We start from the raw sequence: 26,689 nt of genomic DNA on the forward strand, positions 1-26,689 counted from the left end.
CACATGACCAGCGACCAATCGGCATAGAAGGTGTCAGAGACATGTGACCTCGTGTCAGCGATGATGTCACCCGCACATGTGCAATGGCTCCAAGATAGGACTTAGTCTCCAGCGCTCGCACATGTGCAGTAGCAAGAAATCTGGACTTAGTCTCCAGCGCTCGCACATGTGCAGTAGCAAGAAATCTGGAGTTAGTCTCCAGCGCTCGCACATGTGCAGTAGCAAGAAATCTGGACATAGTCTCCAGTGCTCGCAGCAACCGTAACAGAGGATCACAAGGAAATGGACAGCATGTGACTTAAATATGAGTGTCTGAGCAAAGGGTCTGAATACTTATGACCATGTGATATTTCAGTTTTTCTTGTTTAATATATTTGCAAAAAATTCTACATTTCTGGGGATTTTTCTGTCAAGATGAGGTGCAGAGTGTACATTAATGAGAAAAAAATGAACTTTTTTGAATTTACCAAATGGCTGCAATGAAACAAAGAGTGAAAAATTTAAAAGGGTCTGAATACTTTACGTACCCACTGTGATTCTCCCTAATACAGCCATGTGCATGAACTATGACACAAGAAAAAGATGACATTTTTCTAAATGCATAATTTCAAGGTCTATTCTTCTGCCATTCAAATCAATGATGAAAAGTACGACACAAAATCTACCAAAACAGGACAGCTTAAAGCGTAAAAGTAATTACTAAAATTTACAGCAGGGCTGTTCTGATGTTGGGGGTTTGGATAGATAAGATTATGGCCTATGGAAATTCACCCCAAACCTAACGTACATACGGTATTAGAGCTGATATTGATGAGTTCTGCCAACACCCTAACTTACATGGGAGCGCAGGGCAACTGATTGATGGGGGAGAAGTCAATCATGCATCGCCAATTTCAGACTGCTGATCACTTTGTTCTGCCTGTAATAAGCCACTGAATGAGCCAAAAATGGTCTTTTCAAGATAATCTTGCAGTCTAAACAGGCTGCCAATCACCCCAAGAGAATGCCCTTTCATCTGGTGAAATTATTTTTGTGCTGCACAAAAATCATTGTTCTCGGCAGCACTTCGTTCTGTGTAAATGAAGTTATTAAATAACTGTGGTGCCCCTGAGGCTTCAGTATTTATTTTAAGGTGTAATGCTTAACCCAGATCCCGAGGAGGTTGGTACCGGTTTCCCCACTTACACACTCAAATACACAACCAGGTTGCCCTCCCCAATGGGGACTGGGCTAGGGTAGGGTCTTAAGGTAGCCTTCAAACATGGGGGGCACCACCCACTAGTGACAGGGACCCGGGGGTTGGACAGCCACAAGGGGGAGTTAGGAGCCAACACAACAGTTTAGGAGTTCTCCAGCAGGAGAGGAAAGGAGCAGACAAGTCTCACCGGTGCTCCGGTGAGACAGATGAGTTCATGCGGTTGTCGCAGGGAGAGTGTCACTGCTCCCTTGGAACCGGTGCCACGCAGGGTGCAGGACCCTAGGGAGAATCACACGTCACGTTGGTTTTCCAGAATCTGCCGGGACAGGGAGGTTTCAAGCTTCCCTGACCACAAAGAGCCCGAAAGCACAGTACCAAGATAGGATCCGGGGCCTTGGACACAACCAGGTCGCAGTGTGGAGCCGCAGTACCTGCAAATAGGGACAGGAGTACTACTCGAGATGAACTGGGTTCCCTAAGTAGCTTTAAGCCACGGGGATCCAACACACACGGCGCTAGGAGGAAGGAACTTACCAAGCACCACACCGGACTGACCTCTGAAAGGATTCGGGTTTGATGGAGCCCAGCACAACAAGTGACCGGTATTACCCGGGCGAGAGGCACGAACTGTGAGTAAAGACACCTGGAACTGCAGCAACTGGTTTGGACTCTTTATTACCGGCACCACTGCCCCGCGCCTTGGCGCCAAATGCCATCACTACTCCTCTCATCATCTTCCCCGGGGTCCACTCCACCTGTGGGGAGCGATACCATCTCTGGCTGCTACTACCATCCGCCCCGGAGGACAGCGACAGCAGCGGTGGCTAAATCCCTGGCCGCATACCACAGGTGGCGTCACAATATTCATCCTACTACTACCCCCATCATCGTCCCTCCTTATTGGTGTACATCTCGGGGCACGAAGCCGGGCAGGCCACTGCGACATCCCAGATCATCTCACCAGCCCGGTGACGACTAAGGTAAAACCCCTGCCCCCTGGGTGCTACATAACCGTCGATCAGCAAACAAGCAGATGATTGGAGGTCTTTTACTGCCCCATATTAGAGCATGTAAATGGAATATGAAAGAAAAAATCTGCACATTTATGCACCTTCCCCTGCCTAATAATGCATGCCTGTCATGCCATAACCCGATGAGGTATGAAATAAAGCAAGGGCCAAGGGAGAACTGTTATCCAAATGGCCACCTTTCTTGGCAAAGGCCCTTAAAGAATAAAAGGATAAATTTAATATATGGCAACAAAATAGTAATGCAGTGTCCTGTAGGCACCCTCTAACTACTTAGCCAGGCAGACTGATTACTGCCCAGCACTCTGAAGATCACAAAATACTCAGGTTTAAATGTCTAAATCAATAATACTTTACTGCTCATATACAATTTAGTTTCAAGGTCTTTGAGAAACTGATACCATCTTATTTGTATGCCATGTTGGCATGATCTCATACTCTCAACAGCAGAAACATTGCCGTATGGGAGGATGACTTAATACACTTACTCATATCAGCAATAACACATTCTGTTCCAGCACTGAGTTATGTCACTGTACTGAAACAGAAGTCCGAAGCAAATCCGAATTTGCTTTATTCATTTATCCTTTCTATCGGTGACGTTTCTTTCCGTGACTGCTGCCAAGTTCTTATTAGTATTTTGCTGAAATCTAAATTCAAGGTTATCTGGCAACCAATATAATAAAATGTGACACCAGAACTTACTAATCATCACATGAAAAACCTATGCAGATGTGACCCATGCCAGACGCCAGACTTGAGGTAGCTTTACATGTTAGACTTTGGCTGGTAGAACACACCGACTTCTAGCTGAGTAATGTACATCTTATGTTTGGCCTACAGTCATATTCAGAGGAAAATAGATGGGACATGTTAAACATCCGTGATACAGCAACCCTAGTTTGTAGCGTCTTAGTTTTTCAGTGATACAGTGCTCGTTTTATTGGGTGCAGTATGTACAGGGATGTGCTGCCATACATGCAATGTTTCTACACCATGTTCCAAATTATTATGCAAATTAATTTAAGTGTCATAGCGATTATTTATTTATTTTTTTTCAATGAAACTCATTGATTGTATTGTGTCTCTGGGTTCTTGGATCGCTGAAATCAATCTCAGATACTAGTGATAATTAGTTTGCCAGGTGAGACCAATAAAAGGAAAACTGGATGTTCCACAATATTAAGCGGCCACAGTTTTCAAGTAATATAGGAAAGAAAAAGGATCTCTCTGCTGCCGAAAAGCATCAAATAGTGCAATGCCTTAGATAATGGATGAAAACATTATGATTAGATATTTCACGAAAACTTAAGCGTGATCATCATACTGTGAAGAGATTTGGGGCTGATTCTAAGGGGTACTTTGCACACTGCAACATCGCTGGCCGATGGTAGCGATGCCGAGCGCAATAGTACCCGCCCCCGTCGCACATGCGATATCTTGTGATAGCTGCCGTAGCGAACATTATCGCTACGGCAGCTTCACACGCACTTACCTGCCCTGCGACGTCGCTCTGGCCGGCGGCCCGCCTCCTTCCTAAGGGGGCGGGTCGTGTAGCATCACAGCGACGTCACACGGCAGGCGGCCAATAGAAGCGGAGGGGCGGAGATGAGCGGGACGTAAACATCCCGCACACCTCCTTCCTTCCTCATTGCAGGCGGGACGCAGGTAAGAAGATGTTCTTCGCTCCTGCAGCTTCATACACAGCAATGTGTGCTGCCGCAGGAACAAGGAACAACATCGTACCTGTCGCTGCAGCGAAATTATGGAAATGACTGACACTACACAGATCACTGATTTTCGACACTTTTGCGATCGTTTATCGGTGCTCTAGGCTTTACACGTTGCGACATTGTTACCGGCGCCGGATGTGCGTCACTTTCGATTTGACCTCGACGATATCGCAGTAGCAATGTCGCAATGTGCAAAGTACCCCTAAGCATATACATGTTTGTGCTGATAAAGGCAGAATGAGGAAGGTTTCTGCCAGGCAAGTTCATCGAATTAAAAGAGCAGCTGCTACAAAGCCATTACAAACCAGCAAACAGATATTTGAAGCTGCTGGTGCCTCTGGAGTCCCTCGAACCTCAAGGTGTAGGATCCTTCAAAGGCTTGCTGTGGTGCATAAACCTACTATTCGGCCACCCCTAACCAGTGCTCACAAGCAGAAAAGGTTCCAGACATACATGAAGACTAATTTTCAAGCAGTCTTGTTTACTAATGAGTGTTGAGCAACCCTGGACAGTCCATATGGATGGAGTAGCGGATGGTTGGTGGATGGCACACCATGTCCCAACAAGGCTGCAACATCAGCAAGGAGGTGGAGGAGTCATGTTTTGGGCCGGAATCATGGGGAGACATCTGATAGGCCCCTTTAGTGTTCCTGAAGGTGTGAAAATGACCTCTGCTATGTATATAGAGTTTCTGACTGATAACTTTCTTCCATGGTACAAAAAGCAGAAAAGTGCCTTCAGAAGCAAAATTATCTTCATGCATGACAATTCACCATTTCATGCTGCTAAGAATACATCTGTGTCATTGGCTGCTATGGGTATAAAAGGAGATAAACTCATGGTGTGGCTACCATCTAACCCTGACCTCAACCCAATAGAGAACCTTTGGAGTACCATCAAGCAAAAGATATATGAGGGTGGGAGGAAATTCACATCAAAGCAGCAGTTCTGGGAGGCTATTCTGACATCATGCACAGAAATTCAAGCAGAAAATCTCCAAAAACTCACAAGTTCAATGATGCAAGAATTGTGAAGGTGATATCAAAGAAGGGTTGCTATGTTAACAGGTAACTTGGCCTGTTAGGATGTTTTGGAATTCAATAGCTTTTTATTTCAGTGAATGTGACCTCCTAATGCTGCAAATTCCACAAATGAGCATTTTCAGTTCTTTAAAACATATAAAATGTTTAGAAACTCTACTGCGCCTAATAATTTTGAACAGTGCATTCTGATTTTTTTTTTTAATTTTGAAGATTATACTGTTATTGGTGGGAGGTTTCTTCAAAAAAATTTGATGTGTACTCTAACGGGTGATGACTTTTATTAGACTGACTGTCATTTGCACCAACCATTTAAGAAAATCAGAGAAAAATATAATTTGCATAATAATTTGGAAATTGGTGTATGTAGTAGTTCCACATCATGCCACAATTTATGTGGAAAATCTGGTTATAAAATCGTAGATATATGGAAGGTACAGTAAAGGCCCTGTTTGCTTCAATGGAAGCTCTATCTAAAATATGGACATGTGTAAGAGCCTTAAAGGGAACCTGTCATGTCCAATATGCACCCAGACCCACGAGCAGTCCTGGATATATATTGCTAATTCCTACCTAAATGTCCCTGTATCTAGTAGCATGGATGAAGAGATCTTTAGAAAGAATATTTCTAAAGATCCTTTATGATATGCTAATGAGCGCAAGGACTAGTAGCAAGGGCGTAATTCCCTCGACTAGCCCACCCTCTTAGCATGTTAGCACACCCACAGGCGCGTGCTAACAAACTATTAAATGCCTATTGCCCAGCGTCATCGGCGGTGACGCGCGTACCTGTGTCCGCTGTTAAGGCCTCAGACGCCAAATTTAAGGTCAGTGCGCATAATCAGAAGTCCCGGTCATGCGCACTATGAAGACAGGTGTACATGTCCTGGCTTCAGAGAGGTGTAGTACACTTACCGGAAGTATCGGGACTTCTGATCATGCGCACTGACCCTAAACTCAGCATCTGAGGTGGTGACAATGGACACAGGTACGCGCATTACCGCCGATGATGCTGGGCAATGGGCATTGAATAGCATGTTAGCATACCCCTATGGGTATGCTAACATACTAAGAGGTCAGACTAGTAGGGGGAAATAACGCCCTTGGGACTAGCATATCATAAAGGATCTTTAGAAATACTTTTTGCAAAGGTCTCTTTATGTATGATACTAGATATTGGGACAGTTAGGCAGGGATTATAAATATGCACCCAGAACTGCTCGTGGTTCTGGGTGCATAGGGGACGTGATGGGTTCCCTTTAAAGTCACACAGACACTATTCACCCAGCAGTAATACAGAACAGGCAGGTTACTCCTGTGTGACGTATATAAGTTGCCTCAGAACAGCAGACATGAGTGTGATTACTGATACATCTCCAGATAAACAGTGTGGGGGTTGGGCAGTACTGTAGATGTGACCATCCTATGAATAGAGGAGAGCTGATATAAGGGTTTGTATTGTGGCACAACTAAACTCTGCTGCCCCTTCTCACAAAATAACTCAGGCATAAGGTTAGACCAGTAGAACAGAGCCGTCCGACATTATTCATCTCACTCGCTGAGAATCCCGGAGGAGGCATGTTCTTCTTTCTTTTGAGTGTTGCTGCCTGCTTATTATTGGGAAATGTCATGCAGGAGAAGAAGTGCACTCCTCCAGTGAAAATTATCTTATAAAACGTACTTTCCCTTTATGAAAATGAACTTATTGGGTGCCAAATACTGTGATTGCTAATATCCCTGCAATGCAGCGGCAAAAAAGAATAATAAAAATTATTCTGCTCGGCAGCCACGATTACATCTTGTGTCCAGTTCAACATTAAAATTGTGAAAGGTCCTCTTTCAAGGTTGGGAAGAAGCAGGAAAAACCTTTCTAGCTGCACTTTCTGTAATGTACGTCCAAACGAGCTAAGTCCCACCAATTTTCAAAAGCCCTGCCAGCTGAAACCATTTTCTAGAAAAAAGACATCCATCTCTAATAGACTACTACTGGGCTGCTTCTTTAAAGATATTTTTACAGACTGACAAGGTGAGTGATTCCTATGTTTTAACCCTTTCGTGTCTAAGTCTAATAGCCTATTCCACCGTACCAACATGTTGGCTAAGGCTGCTTTCACACATCCGGCTTGAGCTCTGCGGCTCAATCCGGCTGTGCAAGCTATGCAACGGATGCGGTGAAAACACCGCATCCTTTGCATAAGTTTTTCCTTTGCGGCCCGTCCGGTTTTTGCCGCTTGCGGCATGCTACTGAGCATGCGCAGTGGCAAAAACCGCATGCGGCGGCCGTATGCGGTTATTGCCGCATCGCGCCGCATCGGGCCGCCATAGGCATGCATTGAAAAATGCGCCGCATCGGCCGAATGCGGCGCGATGCGGTTTTTTTTGCCGCACGAAAAAACGTGCCAGGCAACGTTCCATCCGGCCGCCGCATCGGCTAAATCTGCCGCATGCGCCAAAAACCGGATTGAACGCAAGGCCATGCGGCACAATGCGGCACTAATTAAAGTCTATGCAGGAAAATCGCAACCGGCAGCAAAAAAAACCGGTTGCGATTTTCCTGCAAAGTGCCAGAGTGTGCCGCATTGCAGAAACCGGAGGTGTGAAAGCAGCCTAATCCAGCAGGTACAATGCTAGTGTATGGTCAATCTAGCAAATCCGCAATATATATTGCTAGCGTGCAGTTACAATCCAGCAAAAGACATTCCGCTGGTATAATAGTCTACCTAGCACTATATTTAGAGTGCTGGTGTGCTATTATAGTGTTTTTAATATCTATATATATAATTGCCTTATTCTGTCTGTCTGTCTGTCTGTCTGTCTTGCTCCAAAATTGTGTCCTTACGGTGACACAAAGCTGATTGGCCGCTGGGCTCGCCATGGCCCCACCCCCCCGCACGGATTGGCCGCTCGCCTTTCCTCGGCTCCTCCCCCCGCACGGATTGGCCGCTCGCCTCGCCTCGGGTCCGCCCCCCCCGCACGGATTGGCCGCTCGCCCAGGCTCCGCCCCCCCCACGGAATGGCTTCTCGCCCCGAGGTGAGCGCATCAAGGTCCTGCAGTGACGGAACACACACACACGCACACACATAAGAACAGACACACAGACTCACACACTTTCACTCAGACTCACACACTTTCACTCACACTCAGACTCACACACTTTCACACACACTCAGACTCACACACTTTCACACACACTCAGACTCACACACTTTCACACACACTCAGACTCACACACTTTCACACACACTCAGACTCACACACTTTCACACACACTTACACACTCAGACTCACACACTCAGACTCACACACTCAGACTCACACTCAGACTCACACTCACACTCACACGCACACTCACACTTAGACTCAGACTCACACTCACACTCAGAATCACACTCAGACTCACACGCACACTCACACACAGACTCACACGCAGACTCACACTCAGACTCATACGCACACTCACACTCAGACTCACACGCGCACTCACACTCAGACTCACACTCAGACTCACACTCAGACTCACACTCAGACGCACACTCACACGCACACTCACACTCAGACTCACATGCACACTCACACTCAGACTCACACGCAGATGCACACTCAGACGCACACTCAGACTCACACTCAGACTCACACTCAGACTCACACTCAGACTCACACTCACACTCAGACTCACGCTCAGACTCACACGCACACTCACACTCACACTCAGACTCACACTCAGACTCACACTCAGACTCACACTCAGACTCACACTCACATGCACACTCACACGCACACTCAGACTCACACTAAGACTCACACTCAGACTCACACTCACACGTGCACTCACACTTAGACTCAGACTCACACGCACACTCAGACTCACACGCACACTCAGACTCACACTCAGACTCACACTCAGACTCACACTCACACGCGCACTCACACTCAGACTCAGACTCACACTCAGACTCACACTCACACGCAGACTCAGACTCACACTCAGACTCACACTCAGACTCACACTCAGACTCACACGCAGACTCACACTCACACTCAGACTCACACTCAGACTCACACTCAGACTCACACTCACACGCACACTCAGACTCACACTCACACTCACACGCACACTCAGACTCACACTCACACGCACACTCACACGCACACTCAGACTCACACTCAGACTCACACTCAGACTCACACTCAGACTCACACTCACACTCACACTCAGACTCACACTCAGACTCACACGCAGACTCACACTCACACGTGCACTCACACTTAGACTCAGACTCACACGCACACTCAGACTCACACGCACACTCAGACTCACACTCAGACTCACACTCAGACTCACACTCACACGCGCACTCACACTCAGACTCAGACTCACACTCAGACTCACACTCACACGCAGACTCAGACTCACACTCAGACTCACACTCAGACTCACACTCAGACTCACACGCAGACTCACACTCACACTCAGACTCACACTCAGACTCACACTCAGACTCACACTCACACGCACACTCAGACTCACACTCACACGCACACTCAGACTCACACTCACACGCACACTCACACGCACACTCAGACTCACACTCAGACTCACACTCAGACTCACACTCAGACTCACACTCACACTCACACTCAGACTCACACTCAGACTCACACGCACACTCACACGCACACTCACACGCACACTCACACTCAGACTCACACTCACACTCACACTCACACTTACACTCAGACTCACACTCAGACTCACACTCAGACTCACACGCACACACACGCACACTCACACGCACACTCACACGCACACTCAGGCTCACACTCAGACTCACACTCACACTCACACGCACACTCACACGCACACTCACACTCAGACTCACACTCACACGCACACTCACACGCACACTCACACTCAGACTCACACGCACACTCAGACTCACACGCACACTCAGACTCAGACGCACACTCAGACTCACACTCACACGCACACTCACACTTTCACACTCACATCAGATCGCATCCACGTCCTGCAGCGGCGGAACACACACACCTCACACACACATCAGATCGCATCCACGTCCTGCAGCGGCGGAACACACACACCTCACACACACATAAGAACAGACATACACACACACACACACATACATCAGATCACACTCACTCTCACACACACCTCACACACACATCACATCGCATCCACACACTCACAACATCCCGTGATATCGCTTGCTTCTCGGCGGCGATACTGTGCAGTGACCTTCCAGGACCTGCCGGAGGATCACATGGCCGGAAGCATGTGGTATCTCTGGATGTTGTGAGTGTGTCAGCTCGTATGTGCGGTATCGTCAGTGTGTGTGTGTATGCGATCGGATGTGTGTGAGTGTGTGTGAGTGTATGTGATCGGATGTGTGTGAGTGTGTGTGAGTGTATGCGATCGGATGTGTGTGAGTGTGTGTGTGTGAGTGTATGTGATCGGATGTGTGTGTGTGTGTGTGTGAGTGTATGCAATCGGATCTGTGAGTGTCGGCAGAGGAGCACGGCGTGCAGCACAGCTGCTGGGACCGCCCACCGGTGGGCACAGGGAGAAGTGGGGTGTGTGTGTGAGTGTTTGTGATCAGATGTGTGCGTGTTTACTGTCTGATGTGTGACTGTGGAGCACGATAGGGGGTGCACAGCATGGGGGATGGAGCACGATGGGGAGTGTGCAGCATGGGGGATGGAGCACGATGGGGGGTGCACAGCATGGGGGATGGAGCACGATGGGGAGTGCGCAGCATGGGGGATGGAGCACGATGGGGAGTGTGCAGCATGGGGGATGGAGCACGATGGGGAATGCGCAGCATGGGGGATGGAGCACGATGGGGGGTGCGCAGCATGGGGGATGGAGCACGATGGGGAGTGCGCAGCATGGGTGATGGAGCACGTTTGGGAGTGCGCAGCATGGGGGATGGAGCACGATGGGGAGTGCGCAGCATGGTGGATGGAGCACGATGGGGAGTGCGCAGCATGGGGGATGGAGCACGATGGGGAGTGCGCAGCATGGGGGATGGAGCACGATGGGGTGTGCGCAGCATGGGGGATGGAGCACGATGGGGGGTGCGCAGCATGGGGGATGGAGCACGATGGGGAGTGCGCAGCATGGGGGATGGAGCACGATGGGGAGTGCGCAGCATGGGGGATGAAGCACGATGGGGAGTGCGCAGCATGGGGGATGGAGCACGTTTGGGAATGCGCAGCATGGGGGATGGAGCACGATGGGGAATGCGCAGCATGGAGGATGGAGCACAATGGGGAGTGGGGATGGAGCACGATGGGGGGTGCGCAGCATGGGGGATGGAGCATGATGGGGGGTGCGCAGCATGGGGGATGGAGCACGATGGGGGGTGGACCACGATGGGGGGTGCACACCTCCCCCCCAAAACACACACACACACTGCCACACACGCACTGCACAACACACCACACACACACACTGGGAACCACAAACACCGCCCTACACAGACACCCACACACACAGACAACGCCGCAGACACACAACACCCAACACACAAACACCACGGCACACACAAATATACGCACATACCGCACAACACACACATTGCACAAAACATACCTCCCCCCAAAACACACCACACCCACACAAACCGCGCAACACACATACACAACGATACAGACACACAGCGCTCCACAAATAACGACACACAACGCAACACACAAACAACACCGCTCTCACCCCCCGCCACACCCAGACAACACCCAGAACATGTACAGCCCCTACACAAACACTTGGTAACTACACACAACAACATCTATATATATATATATATATATATATATAAAACAAAAATCATACATGAACTACACAATACGTAAATTCTAGAATACCCGATGCGTAGAATCGGGCCACCTTCTAGTATAATCAATAAAGTTTAGTGTTTTAATGGCTAGTCAATTATATTGATATTTTCGTGGATTTATTGTTTGGGTGACTTTCAGTGATTAACTCTAATATCCTTTCATACTGAAAATGATAATTAAAATAACTTTGAATTAATTGATGCAAAAAGCAGTAAAGCTGTATAAATGTAAGGAATTAGAGAGACTGTCAGGGAAACATTCACCCTTATTTAATCTGTAACAGGCATTTACAATTAATATATAAAGTAGGGCTTTACGGACAATTTCCAAGTTGCATTTTACAGTAAAAGCCATGGTCTGTAAACGCTTAAGGGTACTTTACACGCTGCGATATCGGTAACGATATATCGTCGGGGTCACGTCGTTAGTGACGCACATCCGGCGCCGTTATCGACATCGTAGTGTGTGACACAATGAGTGCCGATCAATGAGCACAAAATCGTTAAAAAACGGTGATCGCTGACACTTCGCTCATTTCCTTCATATCGCTGCAACCACTGGTACGATGTTCTTCGTGGTCCCTGTGGCATCATACATCGCTATGTGTGACACTGCAGGAACGACGAACATCTCCTTACCTGCCTCCACCGGCAATGGGGAAGGAAGGAGGTGGGCGGGATGTTACGTCCCGCTCATCTCCGCCCCTCCGCTTCTATTGGCTGGCCGCTTAGTGACACTGCAGTGACGTCCCTATGATGCCGAACGCACCTCCCCCTTGAGGGAGGGATTGTTCGGCAGTCACAGTGACGTCGAACAGGTATGTGCGTGTGACACTGCCGTAGCGATGATGTTCGCTACGGCAGCGATCATCACATATTGTTACAACAACGGGGGCGGGAGCTAATGCACGCGACATCGCTAGCAATTGCTAGCGATGTCGCAGCGTGTAAAGTAACCCTTACACCACTGCAAAGGGATCTTATTGTTGGAAGTTATTAGTCAGAAGAAGGGTGCAAACAAAATTTGAAGGCATTAGCTAAACTATGGAAAACATAGCACAACAGTGACATTGTCTATAAATGGATGTTGCTAAAAAACCGATGATAAGACAAGAAGAAAAGTAGCCCTTAAGGCTGCCAGAAGGCCTACAGCAACATTAAAGGAGCTGCAGGAGTTTCTGGCAAGCACAAGTTGTATTCTTCTAGTCTGAATCTTGAGGTAGGGTGGCTAAACAGAAGCCTTTTCTAACAAAGAAAATCATCAATCACCAGGCTATATTTTTCCAGAACCTACATCAACTCTTCAAAAACATCATGTGGGAAAACATGTTATGGTGTGGTAAAGCCAAGGCTGAATTTTTTGGGCGTAATTCCAAAAGGTATGTTTAGCATAAAGCCAATACTGTGCATCACCAAAAGAACAGCATACCCACAGTGAAGCATGGTGGAGGCAGCATTATGCTTTGGGCTGTGTTTTTGGCAGCTGGAAACAATTGATTTGTGCAAGCCTACATCCACAAAAGACCTGTGTGATTATTTATCCATGATGCTTGCCACAACCTTCCTGCAGAGTTTAAAAACTGTGTGCATGTGCACCTAGAAGAATTGATGCTCTTTTTAAGGCACAGGGAAGTCACACCAAACATTGATTGGATTTAGAGTATATATATATATATATATATATATATATATATATATATATATATATATATATATATATATATATTTGGGAGTCTTAGTTTGACTTGCACATTGTATAGAATTCAGTAAACCGTGATATCATCTGACACTTTATGTCATTGCAATATGACTCACATACCAGGAGAGGTCTATAACATACTGTTACTATAAAAATGTGACACATTATGCTTTCCATTTATTTCAGCTATATCATGGATGCGTTCGTCTGAGAAAAGCTAAAGAGTGTGCAATTAAGTGCAATATAAGTGACAAATGTTCTGAATCTCAGCCAAATCGAAACAACCAATTTAAAAGCACTGCTACTAAATTGTAATCTTACAGATCTGGTCCAAAGGGCTTATTTGATGCCAGCACACTCTTGAAATAGAAAAACTCAATCACGTTTGCCAAGAGCCTTGCATAACTGTGATTTCAGTAGGCATGCACTGGAAAAGTTATATGAAGTACTGATATTACATAATCAAAAGCGCAAGTATTGTGGAATCCATTGTCTATGAAAAATTGTTAATTACCCCGTAGGTCATGGTAAAGGCATAAGGTCGCTTTATAGACAACGACATCGCTAATGAGATGTCGTTGGGGTCACGGAATTCGTGACGCATATCCAGCCTCGTTAGCGACGTCGTTGCATGTGACACGTACAAGCGACCGCTAACGATGCAAAATACTCACCAAATCGTTGATTGTTGACACGTCGTCCATTTCCCAAATATCGTTGCTCATTTTGGATGCAGGTTGTTTGTCGTTCCTGAGGCAACACACATCGCTACGTGTGACACCCCAGGAATGACGAACAACACCGTACCTGCGTCCTCTGGCAACCAGGTGAGCGTGACTTTCATGCGGCTGCTCTCCGCCCCTCCGCTTCTATTGGATGCCTGTCGTGTGAAGTCGCTGTGATGCCACACGAACCGCTCCCTTAGACAAAAGGCTGTTCGCCGCCAACAGCGATGTCGCTAGGAAGGTATGTGTGACAGGTACTAGCGATTTTGTCCGCCACGGGCAGCGATTTGTCCGTGACGCACAAACGACGGGGGCGGGTGCTTTCACAAGCGACATCGCTAGCAATGACGCTGCGTGTAAAGCATCCTTTAGACAAAATAAGCAGAAAGTACTTGCAAGATAAAGAGGAGTAGTCAACAGGTATAAAGATTTTCCTCGGTATTTCGAGTTTTGTTTAATTTTTTTATATGCACCGTATAATTCTAAAGATATGGGATTTTTTATTTAGTGCTAAATTTTCTGGTCTTTACCAAGGGGGGAGGGAGAAATTCTCAGGATTTTCTGGGGGACATACAGTTAGGTCCAGAAATATTTGGACAGTGAAACAATTTTCGCGAGTTGGGCTCTGCATGCCACTACATTGGATTTGAAATGAAACCTCTACAACAGAATTCAAGTGAAGATTGTAACGTTTAATTTGAAGGTTTGAACAAAAATATCTGATAGAAATTGTAGGAATTGTACACATTTCTTTACAAACACTCCACATTTTAGGAGGTCAAAAGTAATTGGACAAATAAACCAAACCCAAACAAAATATTTTTATTTTCAATATTTTGTTGCGAATCCTTTGGAGGCAATCACTGCCTTAAGTCTGGAACCCATGGACATCACCAAACGCTGGGTTTCCTCCTTCTTAATGCTTTGCCAGGCCTTTACAGCCGCAGCCTTCAGGTCTTGCTTGTTTGTGGGTCTTTCCGTCTTAAGTCTGGATTTGAGCAAGTGAAATGCATGCTCAATTGGGTTAAGATCTGGTGATTGACTTGGCCATTGCAGAATGTTCCACTTTTTTGCACTCATGAACTCCTGGGTAGCTTTGGCTGTATGCTTGGGGTCATTGTCCATCTGTACTATGAAGCGCCGTCCGATCAACTTTGCGGCATTTGGCTGAATCTGGGCTGAAAGTATATCCCGGTACACTTCAGAATTCACTCGGCTACTCTTGTCTGCTGTTATGTCATCAATAAACACAAGTGACCCAGTGCCATTGAAAGCCATGCATGCCCATGCCATCACGTTGCCTCCACCATGTTTTACAGAGGATGTGGTGTGCCTTGGATCATGTGCCGTTCCCTTTCTTCTCCAAACTTTTTTCTTCCCATCATTCTGGTATACTTTCTTTGTCTCATCTGTCCATAGAATACTTTTCCAGAACTGAGCTGGCTTCATGAGGTGTTTTTCAGCAAATTTAACTCTGGCCTGTCTATTTTTGGAATTGATGAATGGTTTGCATCTAGATGTGAACCCTTTGTATTTACTTTCATGGAGTCTTCTCTTTACTGTTGACTTAGAGACAGATACACCTACTTCACTGAGAGTGTTCTGGACTTCAGTTGATGTTGTGAATGGGTTCTTCTTCACCAAAGAAAGTATGCGGCGATCATCCACCACTGTTGTCATCCGTGGACGCCCAGGCCTTTTTGAGTTCCCAAGCTCACCAGTCAATTCCTTTTTTCTCAGAATGTACCTGACTGTTGATTTTGCTACTCCAAGCATGTCTGCTGTCTCTCTGATGGATTTTTTTTTTTTTTCAGCCTCAGGATGTTCTGCTTCACCTCAATTGAGAGTTCCTTAGACCGCATGTTGTCTGGTCACAGCAACAGCTTCCAAATGCAAAACCACACACCTGTAATCAACCCCAGACCTTTTAACTACTTCATTGATTACAGGTTAACGAGGGAGACGCCTTCAGAGTTAATTGCAGCCCTTAGAGTCCCTTGTCCAATTACTTTTGGTCCCTTGAAAAAGAGGAGGCTATGCATTACAGAGCTATGATTCCTAAACCCTTTCTCCGATTTGGATGTGAAAACTCTCATATTGCAGCTGGGAGTGTGCACTTTCAGCCCATATTATATATATAATTGTATTTCTGAACATGTTTTTGTAAACAACTAAAATAACAAAACTTGTGTCACTGTCCAAATATTTCTGGCCCTGACTGTATCTTTAGGCTACTCTCCTTATTTACCCGGTGAGCAATACCCAAGTGGTAAAGACATACAAATTTGCTAATTGGGTGGGCAAAATAAAAAGGATCATATCTCGGGAACGGTATACCGAATTAAGAATAAATAAATACTGGGTCTCTCCATTCTTCACATTGTGTTGCCTATCTGAATCTCGTTCTCTTTTTATGAGGATTTGAACTGAGTTTTTCCACTCAATGCTTAACCAAGCCCCACGGACCCCTAATTTCACACAGCTGATCAGCCAGGATGCCAAGAATTAACCCAACTGGTCTAAGATTGATGGACGATCCTTAGTATAGGTCATTATTGTTTGATCAGTGATGGAATAACCCTCAGGAATTCCTCAATCTGCCTTGAAGAGGCTGCACAGACCCATTACCATTATTATCCATTACCAATACCCATAAGCTGCCAATATGTCCACAGGTAATCGATTTCTGATTCTTTTTTTAAAAATCACCTCCAGGCCTCATGTACACAATGTTTCTTTATTTTCTGTCCCTTTAAAATGCAACTAAAATACATGTAAATCAGCCTGCTCTAGAGATTTCTTTATTCTCGCTGGCTTACCAATAGATTTTAATAATGGCAGAAAAAAGTAGTTTGAAATTCTCAACGTTTGCTCTAAGAAAGGATAACAAACTTAACAAGGATGTCTGCGTGAGTACTAAGAAGCTCAAGGGCCTACAAGCCAAAAAGACCAAACAGGTCCCCAGTAAAGACTCACTTAGAGGACTCACTGGGACTTGGATAATTACTGATCACCAAGGGCTGGACCACTAGGATTGACAAGCTAAAGTTCCCTGCAGGGCCAGGGGCAGGTGCGCTCCTGGGCAGCACTATACTATAGGAAATTCTTTCCCTTGAAAGTTAAGACTTCCATTATTATAAAGTAGTGCAATATTCTAGCAATGTGCCTTTACTATATGGGAGACAAGTTTAACTAGGTCAGGATATCTAGATTGAGCTGAAACATTGAAAAGAAACTGCTACGAAACCAGTGGTCTATTGTGCGGATTTTCACTTTTGTATATCAGGCAGAATGTTTCTGGAAAAGTAATTCAGTGGGTGACAACCACAAATTTCCTTAGCCATGTGTATTCTTCCATGAATCACAATCAGGATGCTTCCCATAGATGATGTAAAGCTAATAATGCCAACCAGTCATCTTGGCTGTCTCTGCTGTGCCCTGGAGATCAAATATTGCTTATGACATGCTTGTGCTGCACAAGGCACAGACAGCAGGACATACATGTAAGATGTAAACAGGCTGATAGTTTGTCGGTTGAACAAGAAGTTGTTTGTTGACGAAAAAACAAACATTTTGGGCAAAATTGATGGCTTTTTTTGAGGCCGGGATGATGCATCCACTGCTTATCATTGGCTGAAAAAATCCAGTCAGTGTTTTAAATGATAATGAGCATTCATTGGTCATTGGTCAAAATGGACACCTACACAGCCGATAATCATTCATTATTGTTGAAATCGTCCATTTAGGCCAACTTTTATCAATATGTATGAGAACGATAAAGTCACAGCCTGTCCAGATAATGTTGACTATCTTGTATGGTCTGAAATTAACATCTTCTGCCATTTGTAATCTTAAAGTATTGGATACCAGATCTACTGCCCGAAGACAGTGATTTCTGGAGTCAAGATGGCAGATAGATGTGGAGTCAAGATGGCAGATAGATGTGGAAAGCCCCACTCCAGTGGTTTTTTCTCTTTCAGCGTGGAGTGGTGCTTTAAATCTGAGCCCACTGTCCAATATCATATACTCACTTTCCAGCAGTTTCATCTTTTACTGACACCACTCCGGTGCCGCAATGCCATCTTGTGACTGTAACTTCTACCTGGCCAGAAGTCAGAAGTTCAGTGGCAAGCATGAGTGTATCAAAACCATCATGCATGGCCCGCCAGTCTCACAGCGCGTGCGTCAGTCTCTCCTCAAGCTGGATTATGATTGATAAAGCATGCATGTCTCTGTTTTCTATCATAATAAGATATTATTTATTAAAAGAGGAAAGGAAGTACTAAAATGGCGGCCATTTTGAACTGTGTGCCTGTATCGATCTAACCTTATTTATTAATAACTAGTCTTACAATATTTCAGTGATACAAGTGAATATAGAGGAGATGATAACATAATAATGCAAAGGACCATTAAGAACAGTGGACACACATAATTTGGAGTTTGAGCTGTTCGTTGGGGATTAGAAGGCTTTTCCAATAACTGGTGCAGAACACTACGCCTAGCACTTCATAAACCACAACCTTCAGACCTAAATTACATTTATGACAACCTTAACTGGCTCTTAGTCTGATTGTCTAAGTGATGAACCTCCTTCCATATCTTTTCACTTAGATGTAATTATTGCAGGAATTCAGCAGAGAGAGATAAAGTGATTTCCTGCATTCAGGCTTCTTTAGTTTGTATAAATGATGTATTATATACCAGGTAATGATATGAGAAAGTAATCAGAATTTCTATCGGTTACAATAATAAAGCCCATTAATAGCTGAATGTGGCATAAGTACCACTTTGAAAAGGGTCCGGTGAACCTAGTAAAGATGGCGAGAGGAGCGCCTATAAGGAGACACTGTAAATAACTGACCGTTCATGGACTTTTGGTGATTAGACATTAACTATGCCTATATGGTGCCTAGACTTTATGTTTTTTTCATTCTTCTCCTATTAATTAGCTGTGGTGAACATTGAATTTATATTGCCGAATACTGAACTCGGCAATCTCCATGAGTTTCATCTGCAATGAAAGGAATAATGGTGAGCGTGCTCTACTATTGCTCCATTCAAAATGATCAAGTCAGAGCTTAGTATGATATATAGTATATACACATAGAAAACTTGATTGGCCCTACAACCACAAGCCTCAAGATAAGTGGGAATGAAAAACGCTGAAAGTGATGTTCCCTTTTAGAGCTAAAGGGTCTGATGACCTATTTTTTGGATAATTTCTGATGATATAGATAAGGCAGCAATTATAGTAAGTATTGCACAAGTTACTCAATAATTGACTTGCTCTTTTTATATAGCATAGTCCACAAATATACACACACACCCTTGACATCTGGGTCTCAACGCAGGTCTTGATGCCTGAAATTTAGCCCTATACCCAATGAGCAGATTCCCCTGATGAAACCTAGAGGAGGAAACGCGTCGGAAGGATTATAGAAATGGTTAGGGCCTTTTAATATTGGAGCGTCATATTTGGACTGCCCTTGTTAGACCGGGAGACTGGTCATCACAGGGTTCAGTATATTTGCACTGCAGGGTTAGAGCTCATCTAATAATAATAATAATAATAGTAATGCTGTGATTACTATACGACTGACCCCATCACATGGGACCTACACTGATGGGTGAGACCGTTTCATACATTAATATATTGTCACCATTGCGATTTTTTTTTTTTGTGAATTGTTAATATCACCACTCTGACATAGTTGTCTGGATTCTCACCACTGTGACTCGGTAGGACTAGTCTCTAGTTTACTCTTGTGCTCAGGTTAATGCTGTACCTGCTGGTCATAATATTCCATGAATAGGGGTTTCTGTGCAGCGAAGTACAGTTCTGGATGTGACCTAATGTTTATCTGAAGGCACTGGTGTAATATTTACGTCAGCACATCAGTTTGATGATATTGAATTTGTTATTTAGATATAGGGCTCCATCGATCTATCCTATATATGTGAACTAACTTGTGAAATAGGAGCAATATCTCATTGCGCATATTCTATGTCAATGTCCAATGGACAGGAGATGAGGGGAATTATGCAATTGTCTTTTGCACTGACTTAGTAGCACCTTAATTACTCAGGCACTTTTTTGTGTGTGGTTTTTACAGAGTAATATTAAAAGTTACTGTACGTTTTAATATATATCCTTTCCCTCTACGATGCTGTATTACACATAATTTCTAATGACCTATGTTTAGGATAATTTCAGATGACCTACATTTCAAATCATGTCTGATGACCTATGTTTCAGATCATTTCTAATGACCTACGTTTCGAATAATTTCTAATGACCCATGTTTCGAATAATTTCTGATGGCCCATGTTTTGGATCATTTCTGATAACCTATGTTTCAGATAATTTCTGATGACCTATGTTTCAGATCATTTCTGATTACCTATGTTTAGAATAATTTCTGATAATATCTGATGACCCATGTTTCGGATCATTTCTAATAACCTATTTTTCAGATCATTTCTGATGACCTATGTTTCAGATCATTTCTGATGATCTATGTTTTGGATCATATCTGATGACCTATGTTTCGGATCATTTCTGATGACCTATGTTTCAGACAGACCAACAGTATTTCATATCTCATCAGCAGGGGTTCCCTGGCACTCCGTAGACCTACTTCATGAAGGGCCAATGACACTCCAGTAAATTTTGGGTCCCGTTCATTGTGTACCTCGACATAAGGTGTGTTTGGATAAGAATGTGCCTAATACATAATCTTAAGGCTGCTTTACATGGTACGACCGATTGTGCAATTTCACAATCGATCGTACCCGACCCCGTCCTTTTTGCGTCACGGGCAAATTGCTGCCCGTGGCGCACAAAGTTGGTAACCCCCATCACACATACTTACCTCTCGTGCGACCTCGCTGTGGGTGGCGAACGTCCACTTCCTGGAGTGGGAGGGACGTTTGGCGTCACAGCGACGTCACACGGCCGCCGGCCAACGGAAGCGGAGGGGCGGAGATGAGCGGGACGTAAACATCCCGCCCACCTCCTTCCTTCACATAGCCGGCGGCGGCCGCGTGACGCAGGTGAGCTGCTGTTCATCGTTCCCGGGGTGTCACATGGAGCGGCGTGTGCTACCACGGAAACGATGAACAGCTAAATTAAACGATATTATGAAACCTAGCGAGCAGTACACGACTCACGATTTGTGAGCGATACTGCGTCGCTAGGAGGTGTCACACAGGCCGGCATCGCCAGCGATGCCAGATGTGCGTCACAAAAACCGTGACCCCGATGATCTATCGCACGATAGATTGTCTGGTGTAAAGCAGCCTTTAGTCTTACTCTTTTAGAGGGGACTGAACTGCAGTACCAAACACTGCCACAACAATATGTGTGGTACTGTGCTTGGGAAAACAATGAAGAAAACACGCTCACTCACTAGTTGATCATATGTATCTCTAAACACATTGAATAACTCTATAAAATAGCTTCTGTCATCAAGGAAAGGATTGCATTCATGGGGATCTACATCAATAACTCAAACATATAGCAAAAGGTATGAACTATCTACTTAGAGGGGCATACTTGTAAATGGTACAGAACATGTCATTACCCCGGAGCCTAAGTGAACTCAAAGGGTCCTTCTGCCCTGTATGAATTGACCAGTAATATACATTATACAAGATACTTGTTGACTGTTACACTGGTGCCAAGGAGCGTTAAGTTTTGCCTCGCAGGTGTGAATCTATATTAAAAAGTCAGATCTGCAGCACCTCAGGCAAAAATAATTTTAGATCCCAAATAACTGTTAACCTGTCCTGATGTTACCCAAAACACCTTGGAAGAGCGATAATTGGATGAGTCACAGAGACAGGGAACGAGCCGAGAGGATTTAAAAAAAAATATATAAAAATGATTTAGTATATTAAATAATCTTCTTGCCTAGCCAGCAAAGCTTTATGCCTAAATAGGCAGTAATGTCCGCTCTGGTGCCAGTCTTTCTCAGTTCTGTAAGTCCCCATTATATGATGACTAAGAGCATCCATTGTTCCTCTAAGAGGTACTTCCAAGTAAAGCAGGTGTCTTATGTTGTGAAGATGTACTGTGAAAACCTAGGACTTAACTTAAAACATTTAAAATAAAATGATACAACAGAAAATATAATGTCAATAAGGTTGTCCTGGGTAAGGTGACTACATGATCTTCAGTCATGCTCAAAAGTCTTCGCACCCTTGAAATTGTTCCAGAAAATGAAGTATATCTCCCAGAAAATTATTGCAATGACATTTGTTATTTTTGTCAGGAGTGCAGGAAGGACACCGAGGAGGCTAAGCTGACCCTAGGACTGTGAGCCCTGCGCTCACCCTGAACCTGAAGGTAACCTTGAAGGTGGGGAGGTCCAGGTCCCCGCCCTGGCCCTGTCTACTGTCCGAACCTGTCCTAATACCTCCACCCGTACTCCCAACCCTGGGATGAGCTGGACACAAAGTAACAACCTCCCCAAGACATAGATAAGGGGATTAAACTGAAACACACTCACACCGCAAGCAACCACAGAGGAGATACAAAATGACAACGGAGGGAACAAACCAAAAGGGGTAGGAGCAAGTCACACTAAGGTACTCTCAAACAGCTCAGACAACAAGTCGCTGGTCACCAAAAACAGGAATGCAACGGGCACAGGGATATCGCAATTGCAAGCAGAAACTATCTTCAAGGATTGTACAAAAAAACTCCCAAGACTTAAGTAGGAGACCAGCTGGAAATGGTGATTAGCAACCTGGTTCACGTAGAAGCCAACTACTGCTCCAGGAGGCATTGACTCCTAAAGTGCCAGAAGCAGTGGTAAATTAAATAACCAATGCCCGAAAGAACAGAGCTACTTGCAGAAACCAGGTTGTTCGTTGGAAGCGTGTACAGTGTCCAATCAGGTAATAGCAAACTGTCGCTGCCAATCTGGGTGACACATGGTAGGTTGTGTAGAAGTGATCTGTAGAAGAGGATCCGTACCGTGCATGACAATTTTGTTATATGGTGACGCCCTGGACTAGCCAGGTAGTCACAGACATAACAACATACACAGCCCCCACCCTAGGCAGTTACAACAGTCAGACAAAAACCCTTGTTGCCTCCCTCCAGGGCCTGATGTCTACACCAGGTGGGGGGGAGCCAGGCAGTTGGCCCCACCCACCGAGGAGTTCACAGGCATGGAGGCAGGAAAAGCAGTAGATAGTGTTTGGAGGTGAAAGTGAGAGGACACAAACTGCAAGTGTCCGGGGTGGAGCCCAGGCACTGACAGCAAGGTTGGCAGATGGTGGTGGCCATCTGCAGGAGTTGACAGATCTCTGCAGAACCGTAGGACCGGGGTTGGGCGGTGGCCCACTGGTACCGAATCGGGGACCGGAGTGAAGTTAAGAACACAGGCAGGGCCATCGGACCCCGACCAGGCTTGGAGCCGCCGACAACAGTCAAATCCGAGTGTGACAGGAACCCCAGGGGTTTCCTAACAACCAAGTCCCGACAGAAGGCAACAGTCCACATCGTGAGGATATACAGCCACCGCCACAGGCTAGAGATCCAAGGGCCAGCGCCTGCGGGCAAAAGGGCTCCTAAGGTACCTATACGCCGGGGAGCGGACTACCGTTGGGAAACCATCGGAGTCACACAGTTTACACAGGTGCAGGGAAAGATAGCCACCGTCCGGGGAGAGCACAACAACACTGCAGCCGGCTGCGGGACCCGTCCATCCGGCCGTTTGGTTTACCAGAGACTCTATCATTAATTGTCTGAGTGAGTACACCAGTGCCGTCCGGCACCGCGCCGCGCTGTTCCTGCAACCCTGCACCCCAGCCATCCAGCCTCCCCGTTACATCACTGGGCCCCGGGAGCACCGACCCCTACCCACGGAGGGGACAACATCCTAGCTGCTCCCTACCATCTCTCCCGGGATTCCCGTCACCAGCAGCGGTGGTGACATCATCACCACGTCCCGTGGGTGGCGTCACAAACTCTCTCCCTAAACAAACCATCCCTTTTCACTCACGGGTGAGGAGCGCTGCTCGAGTCCTCGGGTCCGGCCCACCGCTCGAGCCACCGAGTAGCAGCACCAGAAGCCCCAGACCCGAGCGTGGTGAGCGCGTCCCCTCCGCCCGCGACAACTTGGCGTCATGAACAGGATAGAACCAGTCTGCCTACCGGTAGAAGTGCGCCTTGAAGTCCCCGCCGGTGGCGTCCGGCCGAAAAATTTGAAGCGCCGCCATCTTTGGCGCGAAGATCTCCCGCTCGAGCGTCTTCCCCGAGCAGGGAATGCGCAAAAGTGAAGCCCCGCCCCCAAAGAGGAAGTGCTAGAAAGAACCAAGGGGGGGCGGGTGAAGACCTGCTTAATGTAGCTGAGGGCATAAAAAGCGGGGAGCCAGGACTCTGCAACATATCTGGTTCCTGGAAGCCTGCAAGCAGCATGTCCGTCCCGTCCGGTGATACCGAAATTCCCGAGCCCACGCCAGGAACGGCGGCGTGGGTGGAAGCCCGGACCGCACAAATGTGCTGCCGCCTGCAGAACCAGGTCCGGTTCTTAATGGAGCGCTGGGTGGCCGAGATGGAGGAAGTGGCGGTGGCCGTGCGGAGACGCGAGGTGGAGGCAGTGTTGGAGGAGCGGGTAAGTGACCCACGCCCCTGTGTCCCTGAGAGACCGGCCGCTGCGGCTGAGGGGCCCGGTCTGCGTCCGCTCACCCTCCTGTCTCCCACACCATCCGTACCGGTTGCTGTTGCCCCTTCACTCGGTCCGCTGCCCCCAACATCTGTAGCGGAATCTAACCCGTCTGCCCTAGAGGACCTGCCTGGGGGCGTTGTCCGTGAACGGCCCGCATCCCTCCCGCTGCCATGGAAGATCCCGCGGGAGGTGCCCGTCCGCGACAAGAAGCCGTCGGCCCTGGAAGTGGACGCACCGACAGAGGACCCGGCCCCGGCAGTCCGCCCGGCCGTGGAAGAACCGGCCACTGCGAGCCCGAAGGCCCAACCGGTGAGGCCATCTGTCCCTGAACTCCCTGCCTCGGCTGAGGCTGCGCCGGGTCGTTGCTGCAGGGCAGCACCTCAGGCCACGTCACCGGTGGACCCCCCAAAGAGCGTGCTGGTTGTAGCCGGCGTGGGGGCAATCCAGCGGGGCCCGACCCAAGCGCAGGGGTATGCCAACGCCCCATACTGGGACAAACAGACAAACCCATTGGGCCAGGAGATAGCCATCAGGGAGCGGGAGAGAGCCCACGTGGTGGCCCGTACCATACGGGAGAAAGACCACCTCCGGAACGCCAGCTTCCGGGTGCGGGGCCCACTCTATGAAGGCCAAGTCAGGAAGTTTGACCCGCGAAGGGGGTTCGGCTTTATCTACGAACCGGGCCAGGAGGCCGAAGTGTTTGTGGCCCGCCGCGACGTGAACTCACATCTCCCAACGGGCCACCCAGGTCGCGATCTGTTGCCGGGCGACCTGGTGACCTACACCCGACATTGCGGGGAGAGGGGCTGGTATGCCCTGGATGTGAAACAGAGGGAAAGCCGCGGTGTGCAGATGCGGCCCCAGCCCCCTCCCCCACCGTGTCGTCCGGATGTCGAGCTGGAGGAGGTACTTGATGAGTGTGACCTCAAGTAAAGGCAGCGGTTCACCGTTGTCACCAAAGTTGTCCCCGTTGGGACCCTGTGCAGCATGTTGATTGTTCCAGTTGTGAATGAATGAACACTAATCAAACCGAAGTTTCACCAGATTGCCGTCCGTTTAAGACAAGTTGTCCCCGGAGGGACCCTATGTGTTTTTACCGTCCGCATGAGGAACTGCTCATGGACATGGCCGAGAACTAGCAGGCCACCCACGAACTAGTGGGTTTGTAAATAGTTTTGTGGGCCGTTTTCCGTTCCGTGCCGCCACCGGAGAGGCAGATTGGAGGAGGGACCCGCAGCGGAGCAGACTGGGGTCCGGCTACCACCTGAACCGGTGGCCATTCTCCGGGGGTCAGTGGTCCCCCTGGACGTGGGGTCCCCTGAAGTGACAGCCGGGTGCGAGACACCGTACCCGTTCCCACTCGGGTAACCTGAACCAGGACTGGGGAAGAGGGGTGCTGCCCGTTTCTTAGGGGCAGCAACAAGGTTTAGGTTGCTTGGGTGGGGGAGCGGATGACCATGGACCCGTCCGTTTTAATAAAAATGTTTACCGTTTGCAACGTTAAAGTACCATGCCTCCCGTAAGGGAAGAACTAAAAAAATTGCTTATGTTATATGTTGACATGTTAATTTATTCTTTTACAGAAACAAAAATAAAACCGGTGATGGACGGGCAGCCCGCGGACGGTCTGCATTTCACCAAGGGGGAATGTGAAGCCCTGGACTAGCCAGGTAGTCACAGACATAACAACATACACAGCCCCCACCCTAGGCAGTTACAACAG

General features: G+C 47.0%; 1 protein-coding gene across 1 annotated transcript in view; it reads right to left on the bottom strand.

The window, feature by feature from the left end:
* The window catches only part of MMP24 (matrix metallopeptidase 24), a 241,791-nt gene that overhangs the window by 131,796 nt on the left and 83,306 nt on the right, over nt 1-26,689 (bottom strand). The gene's annotated exons all lie outside the window — the stretch shown is intronic.

Source organism: Anomaloglossus baeobatrachus, chromosome 5 (genome assembly GCF_048569485.1).
Source record: "Anomaloglossus baeobatrachus isolate aAnoBae1 chromosome 5, aAnoBae1.hap1, whole genome shotgun sequence".
Classification (NCBI taxonomy): domain Eukaryota; kingdom Metazoa; phylum Chordata; class Amphibia; order Anura; family Aromobatidae; genus Anomaloglossus; species Anomaloglossus baeobatrachus.